The 20,413-nt window shown below is 36.5% G+C and overlaps 1 long non-coding RNA gene across 1 annotated transcript; it reads left to right on the top strand.

Moving 5' to 3' along the window:
* Positions 1 to 628: 628 nt before the first annotated feature.
* Positions 629 to 7,666, top strand: LOC145689058 (uncharacterized). The gene is made up of 3 exons (XR_014132076.1): positions 629 to 1,213; positions 4,935 to 5,102; positions 6,970 to 7,666. It is a non-coding gene; the product is annotated as an uncharacterized LOC145689058 (long non-coding RNA).
* The last annotated feature ends 12,747 nt before the right edge of the window (positions 7,667 to 20,413 follow it).

Here is a 20,413-nt window from a genome sequence, read left to right on the forward strand (position 1 = left end):
TAATCACCTGTGACGTTTAGAAGATATTTTTCATTATTTCCAGGTTCTGCCTAAATGTAATCGGAATGAGACATTGTGTTTCGTATGCTTTAATAGTTTTTAAATCCGAAGCAGTTTATATTCTGACTTGCACCTCACTAGTTTTAGAATTTTTCTACATATCTTAATCAAAATTTGCAGCAATTGTCTTGAAACTAGTACAACTATATAAAAATATAAACGAGATCACAAACAAACAAAGAAAAAACAGCATGGGAACTTTTTCTAAAAATATGTGTATTTTAATTTTTGGCAGGAGAGAAAATGTCCTTCAAAAACATTGCGATATATCTGTTCGCCCAATAAATAATTAATCATTATATCGCTTGTTGTACAGTTCGGCTTTGTTATTGTTTCTCTTTAATGTATTATATATAATACAATATTTCTAATTTAATTCTTGGAAAAAAAAAAATTGCATGTACCTCTAAAACTTATGGTTATACCCGGAAACGAAACAAATCATTTTCAGAGGCGAGTACCATGTAAACTTCTTCATATAACCTGCTCAAACTGGTGTGTTTGTAACCAGCTAGCTGAACAGGAAGCGGAAATGACGTTTTCTTCACCAGCGTATTCCTTTATTTTCTACATATTTTGCCTACCTATACCCATCCTTACAACGTGGCTACAGAGAACGAACCTAGCTCATTATTCCATCACATGTGGCCATCCATCAAAGATTTGTTTTCGAAGGTCGAATGGCTTCCATACATTCCTGTGTGAGACAGCTATTAATTCACAAGTGGCAACAGATATGTAGACTTTGCTTACAATTCCAGTGCCCCGTCCAATTCCTGAAATCATCACTGGTCCACATAGATCCAGATTATTTTTGTTCTTTGTTATAAGTTTAATGTAATCTTAATAGTGCAATTTTACTATACGGATCCACATATTGTGAAATATACGGAAAAAATGCAGAAGTCTTTCATTTGGCCATTTTATGTCGAGAACAGCATGCAGTTTTACTCTACGTATCCATAGTATAAGTAGTAGTAGTAGTAGTAGTATGAACGGGTTAGAATCCCCGCTGGGATTAAGTTGGGTTCTGTTCTGGACATAAAATGAGCAAATCGTGAGCCATTTGCAGAATCGTGTTTTGATGGTATTATGAGTGAATATACATGTGTTTTGTTAAAGGCACCTGTGATAAAGGTCAGCTTTAAGACAAGTAAGTATAATTCCTATCCTATTCCTATCTAGGTGTATTCTGTGTAAAATTTAGCAGATTGAGTATTGTAATTGTAATTGTAATTGAAGATTAGCTCCTCATACAGCGTTGCCTATGGTTTCTTATTACAGTGTATTAAAATACCGTAGAAGGAACGAGGATACCTCCATTAGGTTAACATTTGCAGACGCCTGTATCAAATTAAATATTTTAGGTAGAATACTATATAAAATATTAATAGTGAAGGTAGTAAAATGATAATGTATGTTTTATTATTCTCAGTAAACCGTATATGGGAGTGAGTATGCATGGGAAAGTATGTCATTCTGTGGTGCACTTTTACTATACAGATCCATAGATTGTAAAATGTACGAAAAGTTTGCCTATTTCATGTCGAGAACAGGACCAACCAACCTCCGCGGGGCTTCTTCTAACCCGTTCCTACTACTACTACTTATACTATGGATCCGTATAATAAAAACTGCACGCATTGTGGTACTATTTGCCAAGGCGAAAGATTGCTAAATACAAGGAAACAACGAGATGACAGTAAATGTATGCTTTTGGAGGCATTACTGGAACATACGATTTTACTAAATTTTGATACATTTCTTACATTTTCAGGTTAGGTCAGAGCATTGTATTTCCTATAGCAGAATATGCACTAAATGAGGAGCTCCATTACTACTTGCAGATTGCCTTCACGGGGGTTAGTATAAATATAGAGTAGACGCATGGGGCAAGGTTCTAGAACACAGGTCCCCCTTCCCAGTTAATTGTAACAAAGGCAGAAAAGAACGTGCCGTGCGGGGCTCTAACCCGCCTTCACTCGCTGACGCTCGTTCAACAATACACGTGAATTAAATGTTAAACTTTGGTACAGAAAAGAACTTTGGTACAGAACCTTCCCGACGCGTGGCATATTAAGTACAGTGCATAAAACACGAAACAACTTTTGCTAGGTGCCCACTAAAAAGCACAAATGCATTCTATTGGAATCAGTGCAGGAGCACAGCAAGAGGGCCCGAGCGGCAACGAGGGGGTGCGTTCCTAGGGAACAGGCACGTCAGCGACGGGGACTATGCGCGTAAAGAAGAATAGTGGAAAAGCACACTTACGTTTACAATGCTTTCACTATCACTCAAAATGCGGCTTCACTCGAGCAGACGGTTCTACCAAATAGAAAATTTATAGGTAAAATATTATAAGAAACATTTTTCATGAAGGAATGAGAGTGTGAATATAAGTAATTGCTGTTAGTGTACAGCATATTGAATTGAATTTTAAGTGATCAGTGAAAGTATTGTATATGTAAGTGTGGTGTTCCACTATTCTCGTTTAGACGTACAATCCCCGTCGCTGACGCGCCTGTTCCCTACGGACGCATCCCGTCGCTGCCGCTCGGACCCTGTTGCTGTGCTTCTACCCTGACTCGGTTATATATTATCCCTGCTTTTTAGTGGGGAGTTGATATAAATTGGTTCATGTTTTATTCACTGAAATTGTTACGCATTACGTCCACGCTGTATTTGTACTGAGGCCTGAAGTCAATCTGCAAGCACTAATGGAGCTTCTGATTTAGTTAATGCTCTGCTAAAAGAAATGCATTGTTCTAACCTGATATGAAACTGTAAGAAATATGTCAAAATTTGGTAGAACCGTCTGCCCGAGTAATGCCAAAAATTCATTTCAATTTGCTGTGTACTGACATTAATTACTTACATTCACACTTTCATTCCTTCACAAAAGTATGTTTCACATCGTATGTTACCTATGAATTTCCTGTTAGGTAGAACCGACTGCTCGAGTGAACCCCTTTGGGAAATGACCCTCGGCAATTGTTGCAATGCCAATCGTGTATGACTTCAGAGTTAGAAACAACGAGCCCTTTTGAAGTTCTAACCCCTTCGCTTACTCAGTTATGTTTTGTTTAGCCTTTTGTAGCACTACTGTCTTAAATTTAGTGAAAAAATCCACAAAATCGATGAATATTTGGTAGACCCGTTTGCTAAAGTAGTGCCCCCCTTGTATATGTGTATAATCAGTGTGAGGATATTACTCCAATTGAGAGCACTCTCAAACTGCAAGCATCGCCCTACACACCCTCACAAGACACTTGGCTACCGTAACTGTGCTACAGAATTCGGTGTGGAAATCATAATAATGTAACGGGTTTTTGACTGTTCGAATATTTTGTTCATTAATTGAGTAGACAGCTACCTCGCATTTTAGATTACAGTACTAACTCCAGTGCCAGCATGTGATGATGGATACTTATCAATGTTGCCACTGAAGTTCAAAAAAATATATTCCAGCTCAATTAAGTATCCTTACATGACTATATATGATTATTATGATTTCCACTGCTAATCGTGAAACGATTCAAAGGAAACCAAATGTCTTATTAAGGGACCGTGGTTGGGGGCTGCGCATTAACAATGGAAGTCTCTTTGGATCAAAAACCTGCTTTCAGGTAGAACACCAATTCCTCATCATTAAAAAGAAATGAAATTAAATATTTAGTTTCACGCCCCAGGAAAGGCACCGAGCCTAAGGAAGATGGTGATAATGAAATGTGAAAAATGGTGGTATGAAGAAAGTTGGCGAAAACGGGAGAATATCGAGAAAACTCAGGCACATGATGTTTGTCCACCACAAAGCCCACTTCGCACGAGCTGGGATCGAACCAGGGACCCCACGCAATAGAAGTGAACGCTCTACCACAGGCACTGCATCCCCATCAGTAAAAAAAAAAAAAACATACCTCATTGCTTCCGGGCTTATATATCTGCTGCCCCTCCCAGAGTAGGATATTTTTTATTTTTTAAAAAAATAAAACCTACCCCAGAATTGGAGCTCTTGATTTTTTCAAGCTTGTAATATAAATGTAAGATATATATTTATATTTTTTTTTTACACGTTGCAGAATTTAAATGAAGCAATACATAGCAAGAAATTACTTGTCTTGGTGTTTTTGGTCAAAAAATGTCCGCGTTCGAAAACGCAGGTAGTCATTTGTGTTCTTTGTGTTCAAGATGCGATATTTTACGCTCTCCCTCCGTTCCCAAATCCGATCCCTGCTTCTTATGGGGCCGCGGTGGCTCAGTGGTAGAGCGTTCACCTCTGGTGCTTGGGGTTCCGGGTTCGATCCCAGCCCCGCCAAGTGAACTTTGTGGTGGACAAACCGTGTGCGTGGGTTTTCTCGGGGTTCTCCCGTTTCCTACCACTTTCTTTATTCCACCACTTCATCCATTACTCATCACCGTCTCCTTTAGCCTAATCGGCATAATGTGGGACGTAAAACTCAAAGATTTTCCGATCCCTGGTTCTTGTTAACAACGGGCAGACAATAATCCATAAAATCTATCTGTCCACAAGTTTGTCAATATTTATTTTACTTATCTTTCCATTTAAGAAGTGACCATTCCTGCACCGAGGTTGAGACGATTTCAGACTCTTCTTCACATCGTCCTTTACGCTGAAAATATCTAGAACAGAAAGCATGTGAAATTTATGGCTGATATTTTCCTGCCAACTCATTTTCCTCTATAAGCTCTCAGTTTTTTTTTTTAATACAAAATGCAGTAAAAACTCACTTTACTGTTTACATGAAATTAAACTGCTTCATTTCATGTTAAATGTATTTAGTCGTTGTAATAAGCCTAGCTGTAAATACATGTTATTTGCCAAAATAAGCCTTGCATGTACTCCCACTTTCCAGAGCGTGTGGCCAATGCTCCTGCAAATGATGAATTGATCAACAGCAGACCACCTAGCACGAATCTTTCTTAACTGAACTTGAAAGCCGTAACTCTGACCCCTTTCTGCTCGTCGAGCTGCTCTAGAAATATCACTGTGGAGGATGACATACATACCAAAATTGCGACAGGTGAGTTTTGACATGTTATTTTATAATACCCATGTAAGAAAATGCCGAGTAAGAAGAAAAGAAAGAAAGTAGTAATATGTTATTAGTACTTAACTAAAATAAAATAATTGTTGAACAAAGCAATACTTTTATGTAAACGAAATATTCAATTTAACGTTCCACGATAAGGCACTGAGGCTAAGGGAGTCGGTGATGATGAGAAGTGAATTAAATGGTGGAATGAAGAATGTGGGAAAAAATTGGAGAACTCCAAGAAATGCCGCTTGAAGTGAGCTGGGCTCGAACCAGGGGTCCCAGGCACCAGAGATGAACGCTCTATCACCGAGCCACAGCTGCGCCAATTTTATTTAAATGTAACTGTTTCAGCAACTACCCTCGTCTTCTTCAGATACACCCTATTTATTTATTTATTTATTATTTTAGATTTTTAAAGATTTCCTTGTTTATTAATTTTTATTCCTTCAGCAATTATTTTATTTGACTTATTTATATATAAGCAAAGCTATGGAATGTATCACATGTTATAGTGTTCGCGCTTTTTTTTTTTCAATGGGTAAAAGTACTCCTTCCGAAAATATTTTTCTCAACAGAGGGGTAAAATATAATTTTCACCAAAGAGAAGTTTTATTTTATTATTATTATTATTATTATTAATAATAATAATAATAATAATAATAACTGCCGCAACTTCTAACCCTGCTCAGAACAAATAATGTGACGATTTTCACCCTACTGCTTGTGACAGAATTCTGGTTCTAGAAGTCTTATTTTTTAAAAATACTCCAGTAACAAGTGAGGGGGCCTTTGCTCACAATTTTTTATTTTTCGGAATACATAAGTTATACACCATTTTGTTTGTAATTTTCACTTTATTTTTTTTAATATTTTGAAATGCTAATATATGTTTCGTCTTGCATCATAAATTTAACTTACCAAATCGTATCCAATCAGGATAAAATTTCTTATCAAAGTAGAAGGATACCTTTTCTGGTTAGTTCCACCTGTGTACAGCTTGTCAGATTGCTGCATCCGATGGCGCAGTTCTGTCACGATATGTAAATGCGGAATTTTGACTTCATTTTGGGGGTTACATAGCAGTACTGAAAGATAATACATGTAATTTCTATCGTTGTCTAGTTGTGTTTGATAAATGAGTAGCTATAATATTTTTTTATTAGAAAGTTCTTTTTCTCATACCATAAAAACTATTCTTACTGCATGAGTCTGCATCAGTTATGATCCCAGTCCCCGCAAAGTGAACTTTGTGGTGGACAAACACAGTGTGCGTGGGTTTACTCGAGGTTCTCCCACTTTCTTCATTCCACCATTTCATTCAGTCTTCATCATCACCGTCTCCTTTAGCCTAGCCGACATAACTGTAGGACGTAAAACTCAAAGTTTTTTTTTCATCAGTTCTAATATCGTATCAATATACTTGATCGTCACTTTAAGCTCACATCCTAAAGTTGGTCTTAGAGTGGCATTTTATATTATGAGAACATACGTAATGTATTCTTCTATGAGTGTTTCAGAATTATTTGTCATGTATCTGTATATATAAAGTTTTATATCCCCCAACTTGTTTGATCCTCCTGAACAATCAGAGTTAACAGCTGAAATAAAATCAAAAGTTAAGCTATTACAGAATAACTAAAATTAATGGTAGTTTAATTTCGCTGTATGGAAGGCCGTTAAAAGTGGATTTTTGAGAATAAGTGACTTCATGCAAGCGAGTGCAGTAACTAATCGTTTTATTGCGTATTGATTGTAGTTGCACATGACGTATTGTAATTATTTTTTTTTTTTTAATTTTCTCCGCACCTGAAAAATTGCACTATGATTGTTCATGATTTTTTTTCTGTTTCAGTGTTCCTATTTGTCATCGTTGGGAGGAAAAGGGACCTTTTTCTGATGCTTGGTTTCCAAAGAGCTGGCGATGAAATTTAACTCCCGCGGAAAAAAAAGCAAAGTTCACGTTGTGCAAACTAGCCTTAAAGACACTTATCATTCGTGAGTAAAAATAAAGATCTTCAAATGAACAATTGCCACAAATCTTCAAAACGTTAGTAGAAAGATATTCACTTCCATCTGCCTTGTTGTTTGAGGATGAAAAGGATTCGGCATGCTTGAAACATGTTGACCTGTTCCTCCTCGCTTTGTTGGAAATCAATGTAAAGGCATCTCTTTCGAAAACTAAAAGATGGAAGAAACTGCTACTGGTATAATAGATAAAGAAGTGGGATACTTACCGCAGTCCCCATTTTTAACCTACTTAAGCACGTGAGGCTTTTTTGGTATGATGCTGTATTTCTGTACTTTCAATAACTATGAAAGGTGTTTTCCTTCATACGAAATTTATAGGAAAATTTTATTCTTTTTATTTTATATTATTAAAAGATCTCTGTAAGTTTTAGATTGTAACCAACAGATTTGCATTGTCTACATATTTCTTGTTTGTATTACAAATAATATAGACAATCAGTGTTTCTTGTTGCATTACAAACAGTATGAATATTATTTTATACGACAAAACGTGCACATTGTACTATAACTAATAAATGTAGAATTCAAATTAATGGTTATGTGTTTTCGCTTTCATCCCTCAGAGATTAATTAAGATGTAGGTACTTTCTTTTTCGATTTCTCACCTCCAAAATAAAGGTGTCTTAAGCTGGATCGCTAGTCACCTTTAGGGTCAAACTTTCTCACTAGATGGCAGAGCACATTGCGATACATGCGATGTTGCGACATGAGTTACGGATAGAAAAGTGTTTAGACACGATCGCATTTTATACATGATTTACAACAAAGAGAAATGAGAGCTTTTATTTCCATTTTACTCAATACTGCCTGCTTTAAAATATGAATTAATTATAATCTTTGATCAAAAGTGATTTTTTAACTCATGAAACGTTATGCATATCTCTCAAACTAGATGTCTTTACGGTGCACGTTAAGAATGCCTGTATTAATACAAAATCATTATATAAATTTCATCTTTTGGACAAAACAGACTTTCAGTACGCTCAAAAATTGTGTTTTATAAGCGTAGTTGTAATCCTTGGTGTAAAACTTATCTCTAGAGGTTTAATATGTCGGCTAAAATTCCATTGCTTACTGGTCAATAGGGGAAATCAATTTGCATTTAGGGGAAAATTATATCATTTCTATGGTAATAGTTTCTTACAAAACGGCAGTTAAACGTTATACATTTATTTATAATTAGATGCCTCTACGGTGCAGATTAAGGATACGTGTACGAATACAAAATCATTACCTAGGTAGATAGGACAAAACAGATTCTTAGTAGGTTCAAAAATGTTATTTTATAGGCGAAGTTGCAATCCTTGGAGCAGCTTTATTTTAGGGGCTTAAATATCATGGCTAACATTCCAGCGTTTTCTGGGCAAAATTCGACTCAAACTGCATTTAGGGGTAACGAAATCTACTTTTATGGTAAAATTTTCTCTACAAATTACAAAGTTATACGTTTATCTATAACTAGATGTCTCAAAGGTGCAAATTAAGAATAAGTATACAAATACAAAACCATTACACAAATCCGATCTTTTCAACAAAATAGACTTAGTTCCTTCAAGCGTGGTATTTTGTCAGTTGTATTCCCGTGCAGATATTTTGTAAGTTGTGTTCCCCAGTGCATATATTTTGTAAGATGAATGTCTTAGTGTAACTTTACTTTAAATGGCATAATCATCAGGCCAATATCCAGGTGGGTCTAGGCGTGCCGGGACCCCCTATATTTTGGCTGCCCCCCCAAAAAAAATATTTTCACGGTAGGCTTGCAAATGAACTATAATATTGTTGGATCGAGCTCCCTCTAACATCAGCAGGGCCACCCTACAATTTTGGAGTGGCTACTGGGATGATACTCATTATGGCTAAAATTCCAGCGTTTTCTGGACCAAACATGCCTTCGTTAAATGTAAACTATCACCAACTTTTACTATGTTTCTTACTTACATAGACAGATTTGTTCCACAATCCAGGTGGAATGAGGAATCTGAGATAGGGCTTTATGCAGAGTCGTTTTGACATATGATTAGAGTCATACTAAAGGCCTGACTACTGCAGGAAAGATACGTTAGTCGAACTCTTTAGTAATCACGCGTCAGAATGACTCTGCATAAGTTCCTGCAGCGAGTAAACTACGCGATTAGCACGGGTGTTAGGGTGCCGAAGGCGCTATTTGAAATTTTCTAGTTTAATATTCCAAGATTATAATCCAAATCTAAAAGGAGCAGTGATGATGATTATCGAAATGGTGGACTGAAGGAATTGGGAAAACACCGAGAAAATCCACGCACACTATGGGTCCTACATAAAGTCTTCCTGGCGAAAAGTGGGATCGAACCAGCGATCTCGTGCGCCAGAGGTGATTTATCTACCAAGCTATTTACAGCTAATTTTATTAAAATCTACTTGTATATTTAACCTACTTCATTTCTCCAAGTGTTTTGCAAGTACTTGCTTTTGCACCTTGATTGCTGTACTTCATATATCACATGATCTTCAACAATAATAAGCTCAAGTATGAATTCTCTAATTCTTGTTTATAGTGGCATATATTCAAAACAATTTCACACTATCTTTTAGTACTTCACCTCTGGTGCTTGGGGTCCCGGGTTCGATCCCAGCCCCCGCCAAGTGAACTTTGTAGTGGACAAACACCGTGTGCGTGGGTTTTCTCGGGGTTCTCCCGTTTCCTCCCACTTTCTTCATTCCACCATTTCATTCATTACTCATCATCACCGTCTCATTTAGCCTAACCGGCATAACCGTGGGACGTAAAACTTAAAGATTTCATTTCATTTCATCTTTTAGTACTGGTTCATACCTGATACTATGCACACCTGAAGATAATAACAGTTCCGAATAAGAACACTTTTATCCAGAAACACCCGCAGGATTTTCCCAAGGTCGGGGAAGGGGCAAAAGCCCGACACACATTGATGCGCATAACGCATGATGCAAAACAGTTATTATTGAGGCATATTGAGGCATTTGTGGACTACATTAAATCAGAGATGTGCGTCTACGCGTAAAAAACGATAGTTTACGCTTACGTGTCAACAATGCGTAGACAATGTAAACAACGTAGACTGTGTAGAATATGTCAACAACACGTAATTTAGTATGGCGTCGTGGACAATAAAGGAGCTTTCTTTTGTCGTTACCTTGCGAAATTGCGTACAAAATAAAATACCTAGACCAGCGAATAGTAACTTTCGAATACTTAGTTTCGTCTTCATGAAGGAAAATAACAAATATTATGCATTTTGTAAAATATGCAAGAAAAAATTGGCAAATACAGCAGCTTCAAGACTGAAAGCCTACAGGTGAGAATTAGTTTTGTACGTTTCATTATAAAAGCAGTGCTCGAAGTGGAAAATCTAAGGGAGTGGTATGCACAGACAAAGGATATAGGATTCATTCTTGTAACTTTCTTAAACACTACAGCAGCATCGACAGCGCAACTTCAGCGTTGTCACCCGTATCACTTTCAGATTAGATAATTCCCTCTGCTTTTGATATGTTAGTCGTTTCCCTAATCTTTCGCTGCACCGAAACAAAACAACTGAATGAGGAAATATGAACAAACGAGCAACGAAATTCTTCCCTACATGTGATCGTGGTTGTCTACATAGTCTACACGAGAAAAGGTGTAATGTAGATTACGTATAGATTACAGTAGAAAATCGCGTAGACGTAAAATTATAGTTTACGGCACATCACTGCATTAAATAGGTCTATATTAAATATTCTAGTAGGTGTAACCAAATATGATGTTCCTTCATGTGTGTTTCTAGGTAAAAGCGTTTCGAAAATTCAGGATAAAGCAATTTTCCCCTTACCTCCGCTGCGGACGCTTATGGCCTGATCGTTGACAGAGCATACCGGTCTATTGTTTTACTCAATGGTGTCATTCACCTAGTTCGCCCGAACCGGTTATTAAAATTTCTCAGAATCTTGGAACCGGTTGTTAAAATTGTATCTCCACTTCCATATCCGGTACTTACGGAAACAACAATTTTCTAGTGTTACGAGGTGTCAAAAAACCTTTAAAACTTAAAAAAATGGAAAATATTGAGTGAGTAGGAACAAATGAATTTCATTTTTTTACACAATCCACTCTACGCTTAATATAAGTATCTCATTACTTACAAAGTGTCCCAATGCCTCTAAAGATCTTTTTTTTCTTTTTTCTTTTTGATTGGATACGCAATTAATCATACACCATTCGTTGTACCTCTTCATCACATTGCAACTTCTTTATCTTTAGTGCCTTTCACCATTGAGGCGAGATTCGGTACGAAAGGCGAGATTTGCAGCCATTGGACAGGCAGTAGTATGAAGTCGAGCATTGTTATGTTATAGAGGAAATTTGTTTTCAGAAGTCCGTGTTACTTCGTATAGTAATTTTAGGACCTTTTTGGAGATCGGAATACAAGATACTATTGACTATGCGTTTCCTATGCTGTAACGTAAAAAATGTCACCCTTTTGGTCCCAGAAAAAAAGTACTAACTTCCCTGTAGATAATTGTGTCCGATAATGGATACTGACATTGCATGCTCGCTTTCTTACTTCCGGAATGTAATAGTGAACCCATGTTTCATACCCAGTAACGAATCTCTTCTGAAAGACTACCTTCTCGTTTACGGCAAGGCAAAATCTCGTGACACATCAACACATCACTGCTTCAGTTCGTCTATCAACTGCCGTGATACCATCCTGGCACAAAAATCCAAAAATCTGAGCACAGCGTGGATAATGTTACAGATTGAACAATGACTTATGCCAATGATTGTAGCTACTTCATCCAGTCACTCTGCATTGCACCGTATCACACTTTCAATTTACATAGAGCAAAACGGTAAGCGATAACAAGAAATTATTTGTTGATATAGATTCAGCGTCCCAAGCATGGGTTCCATCTCCGCTCTTTATTCTTATGTTGAAACCGCAAGCTGTAAACGTATCACTTACAATTCGGAATTCACGGACAATATTCGTCAGAATATTGGTTCTATAAGAGCTAGACATAGATCATTCACTTCTGGTGGGTCAGGTTTTTGGCTGGATCCCAGCTCGCGCCAAGTGAGCTTTGTGGTGGACAAACCATAAATGGAGTTTCCTCCGGGTCCCTCCCTTTCTTTCATTCAATCATTTCATTCGTTTTCATCATCTTCTTTCTATCTTTCCTTCGGAGCACAATGATAGGACGTTACAGAAAAAAAAAACATTGATGTCTCTCGGTTATGCTAAAAGAGACGGTGATGATAAGAATGAATTAAATGGTAGAATCAGAAAGTAGGAGCACAAAGAGAAACTCTGAGAAAATCCACACTCACACACATGGTGTGTGTCCTCCAAAAAGCTCACCTGGCTAAGCTGGGATCGAACCAGTGACCCCGCATACAACATGTCAATGCTCTACCACGGAGTCACTGCAGCTCTGGAGTAGAAAAAGGATTTGCATTTCTACATGAGTGGTTGCGTTTCTCAAGTGAAGTTATAGGGTCTGAATACTTTCTTTTCATTATAGGAAAAAAAATTCAAGCTTTACGGTTTTATGAATTTTTAAATACTAACTAGAGAAGGTTGCGGGATATTACTCTGACTTCGTTTCGATGTTATGCTCAGTCGACGCCTTTTTACATATGAAACAATTAGGCAACCGGAGAAATCCTCGATCACAACCGTGTTCGAATTATGAGCGTTAAAAGTTCAAAATTGAACAGATTTTGCAGAAAGTTTGAAGTACCATTTCTTGAGATAGACGCTTCAGTTTTGATATCAGGGAGTTCTCCTGGATACCCAATACAGTAGTAAGATCAAAACGTATGCTTTTTGCAAGATAAGGGCAATTATTTGGAATTGTGTGAAGGGTAATGGCGTCTTACACCATGCAAATTGCCTCCCATTTGGCATGCCATTGGGCCAACCAGTGGTAAAAGTGGAGTTGAAAAGGTGGGGGAACGGTAGGTAGCGGGATGACGCCACGCCATTCCCCTGCCTATCTATACCCATTATAGGCTACTGTAGTTTTTTTCGGAACTGGGAGGATGCCTTAATTTTATTCGAGGTGGGGGTACGGCGTCCCCGTATTCTCCTTCACTTTTACCCCTGGGGCCAATAGACTAATAAAATGTATTTGATACCCCTATTCGACTATATTGTTATTCAAATATCACTTTCCTGTGTGGCCACCTTCAAATTGAACAATCACATTTGTCTTGGAAACGCTTTGCCAGGCGTGCAAAATTCAATGAAGAACGACGAGATATTCATAATTAAAACTTGTGATGATCTATATTGTTGTGTTCTTCCCAGGCCCGTATCCCCGGGGGTCTAGGGGGCCGGGCTCCCCCTAAAATTTTACTGCTCCCCTAAAATTTTCACAATAAGCTTGCAAATGAACAATAATATGGTGAACTATAATATGGTTGGATCGCCCCCCCTAACTTCTACCGCTCCCCTGCAATTTTGGACTGATACTGGCCTGGTTCTTCTTCTTCTGTAGCTAAATCCAAACTGCTCGAGCAGCGCCAGACAGGCTTGCCCTGCCGCGGTACTCCGAATCCTGTCGGCCTATGCTTATGCATCGCAGAATATGGTGTTCTAATACATCATCGCTAGCCATGTGCTTAGTTTTCAACAATTGCAATGTCGATTATGGGGAAATATTGGGCAAACTCCAGGAAATATTTTAAGATATTCAACAAGAAAATAGACCGAAAAATTTAAAGAAGAAAAAATGGTTAGCGAGAATGTGCGCTCAAATTTGTGAACCAGGTGACTTTTATTCTCGAGAAAACCGCTGTTTGCATACATCATCTCTAGCCGATTGTTTGTTTTTTGATCACATTTCTCGCGAAATACCGTAAAATATTGTATGAAGTTTGGCCACTATTTTCAAACAATCGCCATTAAAATCCGTTGAAAATTTTAAAAAATGGCTAGCGATGAAATATTGAAACACCGTCTTTCACACATGTCCATGGGTTTACTCGGAGTACTCCAGTTTCCTCCCTCCTTCTCATTCCATCAATTCTTCCATCATCATTCACTTGCCTTAATCATTGTCTTCCTTAGCCTAAAGGGTATAATCATCGGATGGTAAACTGAAATATTTCATTTTTTCCACAGTGCACAGAGGCCAGTTGGGTTGGGAGTCGCGTTGAAGTTAGTCCCGTGGCAAAGCGTTTCGGAGACAAATGTCGGGCCTAGGACAAATCTGCCAATTACCAAATGCGCCAATCGTGAAAATGGACAAATCTGCCAATGGACAAATCCGCCAATGGACAAATCTGCCAATTACCAAATCTGCCAATTACCAAATGCGCCAAACGCGAAAATGACCAAATGCGCCAATTGTGAAAAAGGACAAATCTGCCAATTACCAAATCTGCCAATTACCAAATGCGCCAAACGCGAAAATGACCAAATGCGCCAATTGTGAAAATGGACAAATCAGCCAATTGACAAATCTGCCAATTACCAAATGCGCCAATCGCGAAAATGACCAAATGCGCCAATCGTGAGAATGGACAGATCTGCCAATGGACAAATCTGCCAATTGACAAATCTGCCAATTACCAAATCCGCCAATTACCAAATCTGCCAATGGACAAATCTGCCAAAGGATAAGTCACCGAACTATCATTTTATTTTAGATGTATTCTTCAATCATCATCCTACAATATTACGAAAAAGAAGAAGAATTATTTATGAAAGAAAGCGGAAAAGGGTATTTTAATTTTGATGTGTTTTACTTTAATTAATTCGCAATTATGTTTCAAAATGAATGTTTACTAATGTTGGTTGTTGGAGTTTAGTATCCCATTGCTGTATATGAGACGTGAAGTAACGCGTTTGAATTTTAATGCCCTCTTACTAGGAATCGAACCCGAAAACACTAATGTTTGTTGTAATTATTCGATAGCCAACAATTAATTTTCAGAGTAAGTTTCTATTTATGTAGTTAATACGTTTAAAGTGGATTGAATATGATCCAAGATTAGTTCATATAAAATGAAAATTAGTATAATTGAGTTCACTTCGCATCTATTAGTAAATACACATTAGTAACTGTTGTTTTGTAACTTGTATGCTTAGTGATTTTGTAATAATTTTGTGATCCTGATTACAGATCTCTAAAGTGAAAAATATTAACTGTTAACAATCGGATTGTACCTTTTGTTACTTGATTTCCTCTTAACACTGACACACATATTTCCAAGAATGAAGCGCGTAGGTCTAACAGTCTTCCAATGACGAGACATATATCATTCCATTGATAATATTGAGATAAACAAAATGTTATACATGCGTGTAAAAACCCATGTAAACTTTTCTAGAATATGTAGTAAAATATCGTATTCGTAGATATGAACATTGATGCTCTGTTACAGCTACTTACTGATATAAAAGTGAAATTGAATTACATCGTCATTAACCATGCACACTGATCTTGGAGATTGGCCTCCCTGAATGTAGATATCTTTATTCGAATTTGTGACAAGGATATACACATATCCCAATGCCTCCCCAAAATTATACAGAAGTCGTCGTCGCTGTCATTAAGATCTTTATTACACCAATTCTAAGACTACATACTCAGTTAATGAGAAATAGTCCACACTGTTGATTGATTTTCTTCCTTTAAAAGTAACATTGTCAAACACATTATATATGTATAAATCGATAAATCACATCGAACCAAATAAAATGAGATGCTCGAATACAAGTTTAGTTTATATATATAATATATATATATATATATATATATATATATATATATATATATATATATATATATATATATATATATATATATAATATGCTGCACTAACAACTGTATCTTTCGTTGCCAATAATCAGTGACAGCTTTCATTCATTGTCCTGGCAGTAGTGAACTAGCAGTTTCCTTGTCTTTTCGTACGGTGACACATACACTTTTTCGAACATGATAGCTAGTTGTAATCGTAGGTAATAACAATCAAGTTAATTAAAAAGTCTTGGTAATAAGTATTTTCAAATTGGTTAAAATGGATCCGAACCAGTTTTCGGAACGGGTAATTTGAATAGGGACATCAAAATATAAGCCGTCACTTTAGAATCTTTGCGTTACCATACGGTCACATTGCGCGCGATGACCTTCAAATTGTTTTCCTCTGGTTAGTTTCACATAGACTCACATGTATCGCTGTAAACTTTTAGCTAATGATGTGTTTGACACGATTTCAGTATCAATCCTGAGATTTCCTTGTTTAGTGTGAAGTTACGTGCATCTGAAAGTCTTGCTACTTCTAGAGTTCCAACAATGGCACATAATAAAAGGTGAGAATTCATTTTATCTTTACATTGTTGTTAACATATTTCCAATTATTGTGTGTTTTGGTTCAGAAAGAAGTCCGGCGTTGAGGTAAATAATGTATTGTGTTAAGAAACTTACATGAACGTTGTGTTGAGCTATGTACCGTTCATGTTACCACATGGTCACGCTAGGCTTTCGTAGTAGCAATATGGCTTGGCAAATCATAGTTTTTCCGTCGTAAGAAAAACTGTTCCTTCGCATTTCCAGGTACTTAACAGTGTATGAAGTATTGGAACAACTTCAGAAACCGGATGGAATAAGAAAGGGAGAAATAAGAGTGTATATTTATTGAGCCTCCAGAATCAAATGTTTTATCTGACGAGGATTCGGCAGATGAAGATGTTGGCGGTTTGATAGACAACCTAAGTAGGAGACAACTCAATGATTTGGCAAAAGTAGTATTCTCCAACGGCATGCGTTTGGGAGGAATTGATGGGGAGAAGGAGGGAGAGAGTCTGGAACAAGGGAGTGAAAATATAGAGAAGAAGAAAAGTAATATTTCAAAGAAACGGAAGCGGAATCAGTGTGAGAACAGGGGAAAGTGAACACAAAACGATATCAGCAATTCGCTGCCTGTATTCCCGAGGGAGGTTATTCAAAATATACTGACTTCAAACCTTTTGAACTTTTTGAATTTTTCTTTGATGAAGATATATTCGAGTTAGCTATATGTGAAATCCAGAAATATGCTCAGTTTAAAAACATGCAGGATCCGAATGCTTCTAAAGATTTCAAATTATGTTTAGGTGTTTTGTTTGTGTCAGGATATAATACACTTCCAGGCAAGAGATACTATTGAGATTGTGGGACTGATATTAATTAATGGTACACAATGCAATTAGAAGGGATAAGTTTATTCAGATAATGAGGTTTTTGTATTTTGTGGAGAACAACAAGGTGAGTGAATCAGATAAACTTTGGAAACTACGCTCACTAATGAATAAATTGAAAAGTAATTGCATCAAACATTTTGTTCCAGCGCAGGCAAAAAATTTTGACGAAGCAATGATAGCATACTATGGCAGACATAGTTGTAAAAGTTTATAAAAGGAAAACCTGTGCGTTTCGGGTACAAGGTTTGGTGCCTCAATAGCCCAAATTGATACCTAATCAACTTTGATGTGTACCAAGGCAAAAATCTGCAATACATAGCAGAATATGAACAAAAATTTGGAAAAGCAGACGCTCCTCTGTTATATATGATAGACGAATTTCTAAGTGACGTTAAAAATTAGCATTCATTTTATATTTTGACAATATTTTCACAAGCATACCACTTCTGTTACACCTAAAGTCCTTAATGGATATGCTCTAACTGGTACTATACATGAAAACACAGTTCCCAAAGAATGCAATTTCTCAATGTCATCTGAATTCAAGAAGCTACGAACATAGTGACAGTGAAGATGGTGTGGTCATTTCAAGATGACATGACAATTGAGTAGTCACAGTCGCATCCACTGTTCATGATGTTTTCCCACTAGGAAATGTAAAAATTTATTCCAGGTCAGCCAAGAAAGAGATCACAGTAACTCGTCCACATTTGATCGGAGAATATAATATGTTTATGGGTGGCACAGATCGAATGGATATGAACATAAAATACTACAGAATTGGTATTAAAGGAAAGAAATGGTGGTGGTCAATCTTCACTTGGCTGTTGGATGCGTCATTTCACAATGCATGGCAGATATCACTCAATGCAGGTTCAACTTTTAGTCAACTAGAATTTAGAAGAGAAATTGCTCAATACTATTTACTTGCATTTGGTTCATCTCCAAGAGGTGCTGGACGTCCAGTTGTATCCAGACTGAGTTTCTCTGGAAACAGAATATCCGATTCAGCAAGATTTCATGGTATTGGCCATTAGTTATTCCTGTTCCTGGCAACAAACGAAGAAGATGTGCTGAAGAGAAAATTGTCCATCAGTGGGGCGTACAGCATGTGTAAAATGTGATGTTGGCCTTGGCGTTCTTTTGTTTTTATAATTTCCATACTAAGAAGTATTAAACACATTATTGCTGTCATTTTCCCAAGACAATGGGAATAAGTTTGTATGAAAGAAAGGTAAGGAAAATATAGTTTATGAACAGTACTGTAGTGTTATTTATTGCATTTATATATCACGAAGGCCTAGCGTGACCATATGGACACACTATATATATGGACACCAAAGATTATTTTCTCAGATGCAATGGTATTTTTGTGATGTATAAAGCCCAATTAACATATTCAATTATAAATTAACAAAAAACTGCACACAAAAAAATTCAGGCTCTATCCGGTTAAAGAAAATTACAAAAGTGTTTACTTAAAATATTTACTTTATATTTTACAAGGCTATGAAAATATTTCTTCACATTCTTTCAAATATTCACAACTTTCACAATTACAAACTAGAATTTCTCACCAAGTACATGATCGTATAAAAAAATAAATACCAAAATTTATAGTTGTAAAAGAATATTTTCTGTTATAACTTTCGATTTTAAAATTCACGACTGTAAATCAGGTCAAGAGAACAAAAGTTACTTGTAATATGGGCAAAGTTCCTACAATCTAAGAACCCCGCAAACCTGACTGAATAAATTATATATATAAAAAAACTATATATTCTAAACGATCTAAATAGAGTACTCAAAAAAGATCTCAAGATACGTGTTTGCAAACAAGTCATGATTATACTAACTACTGCCTACTTATTAACGATGTTATTATTGCTAAAATAACTGCGTTTCTTCTTACTTTCCTTATTCATTTTCTGTTAAAGATTATAGCTTCTTGTTCAAGACTTTTTATTATTAACTTTTACCGACTGTATTTTTCTACTTATAATAAGGAATACATATATTGGTTTATTTCGAAAATGTAAAACAGAAGCAGACATCCGCTTAATGAATTAGGTCAGCCATAGCTCGTAGATTTCATGATCTTTCACAAAAATTCTATGCGAGGTCCAACCAAACTTGTGAAATCTCCATCCCCGTAAAGGTCGTCAGCACTGTTGCAACTTCGTTTTTGTTGAAATAGTCAAGTAACAATATTTATATGGTTCAAGTCCTTTTTCTTTATTATTTCTTCTACTACTTTTAAATTTTAAAATTGAAAGAGCTTTTGTGTAAAGTGTATCCCTCACAAAGTGGGCTACTTACATGATGATGCACCACAGGCACTTCGTCGGTAACTTCAAACTTGAAATACTCATAACGGAATAAATTGAGTTGAGTTGATTTTAGTTTAGCGTCCCTTTCAGCAGCGAGGCTATATGAGACGTGGACCTACTGATTAACGTGGAATCGAACCCGGGTCTCCCACGCCAAAGGCGCGTACGCTAACCGCTTAGCCACGGACGAGCTCTCATAACGGAATAAACAAAATAAACAAAGAAAAGAAATAAACTGGCTCCCCAAAGACCCGTTTTTCCACAATATTAGCCACGATTACCCCCTTTGCGGTCATATTAGTAAAGAAACGCAGTTTGTCCTTTACAAGATAACATTTCCTCGATATACATTTAGATTCTTTTTAAGAATAAATAATATACGATAAGCCAACACATTACTCACATATTTATCTTCGTATTCTCTTGTATTTCTTTCATTATAATATATTCATGGGCTTATATAGTTTGATCCTTTGGAACAAATGCTATAACTTCAATAAAAGTATCACAAATTGCCTACTTATAATACAGCATATATAAAGTATATATATTCACTTATTATTTGTGTAAGTGTTATTTTCTTACATACAATTTTTACTTTATGGTTTTCAATGAATAGGTTAGTTTCTCTAAAATAACGATGTGTATGACATGTTCCCTTTTCTGTACTTATAAATTTATTCATACAAAACTTAACATTTCGACTCATATTTCTTTGATTTACTAACTAGTTATATATTTTTCATTA

Source organism: Thermobia domestica, chromosome 7 (assembly GCF_964235325.1).
Source record: "Thermobia domestica chromosome 7, izTheDome1.hap1.1, whole genome shotgun sequence".
NCBI classification, from domain to species: Eukaryota; Metazoa; Arthropoda; class Insecta; order Zygentoma; family Lepismatidae; genus Thermobia; species Thermobia domestica.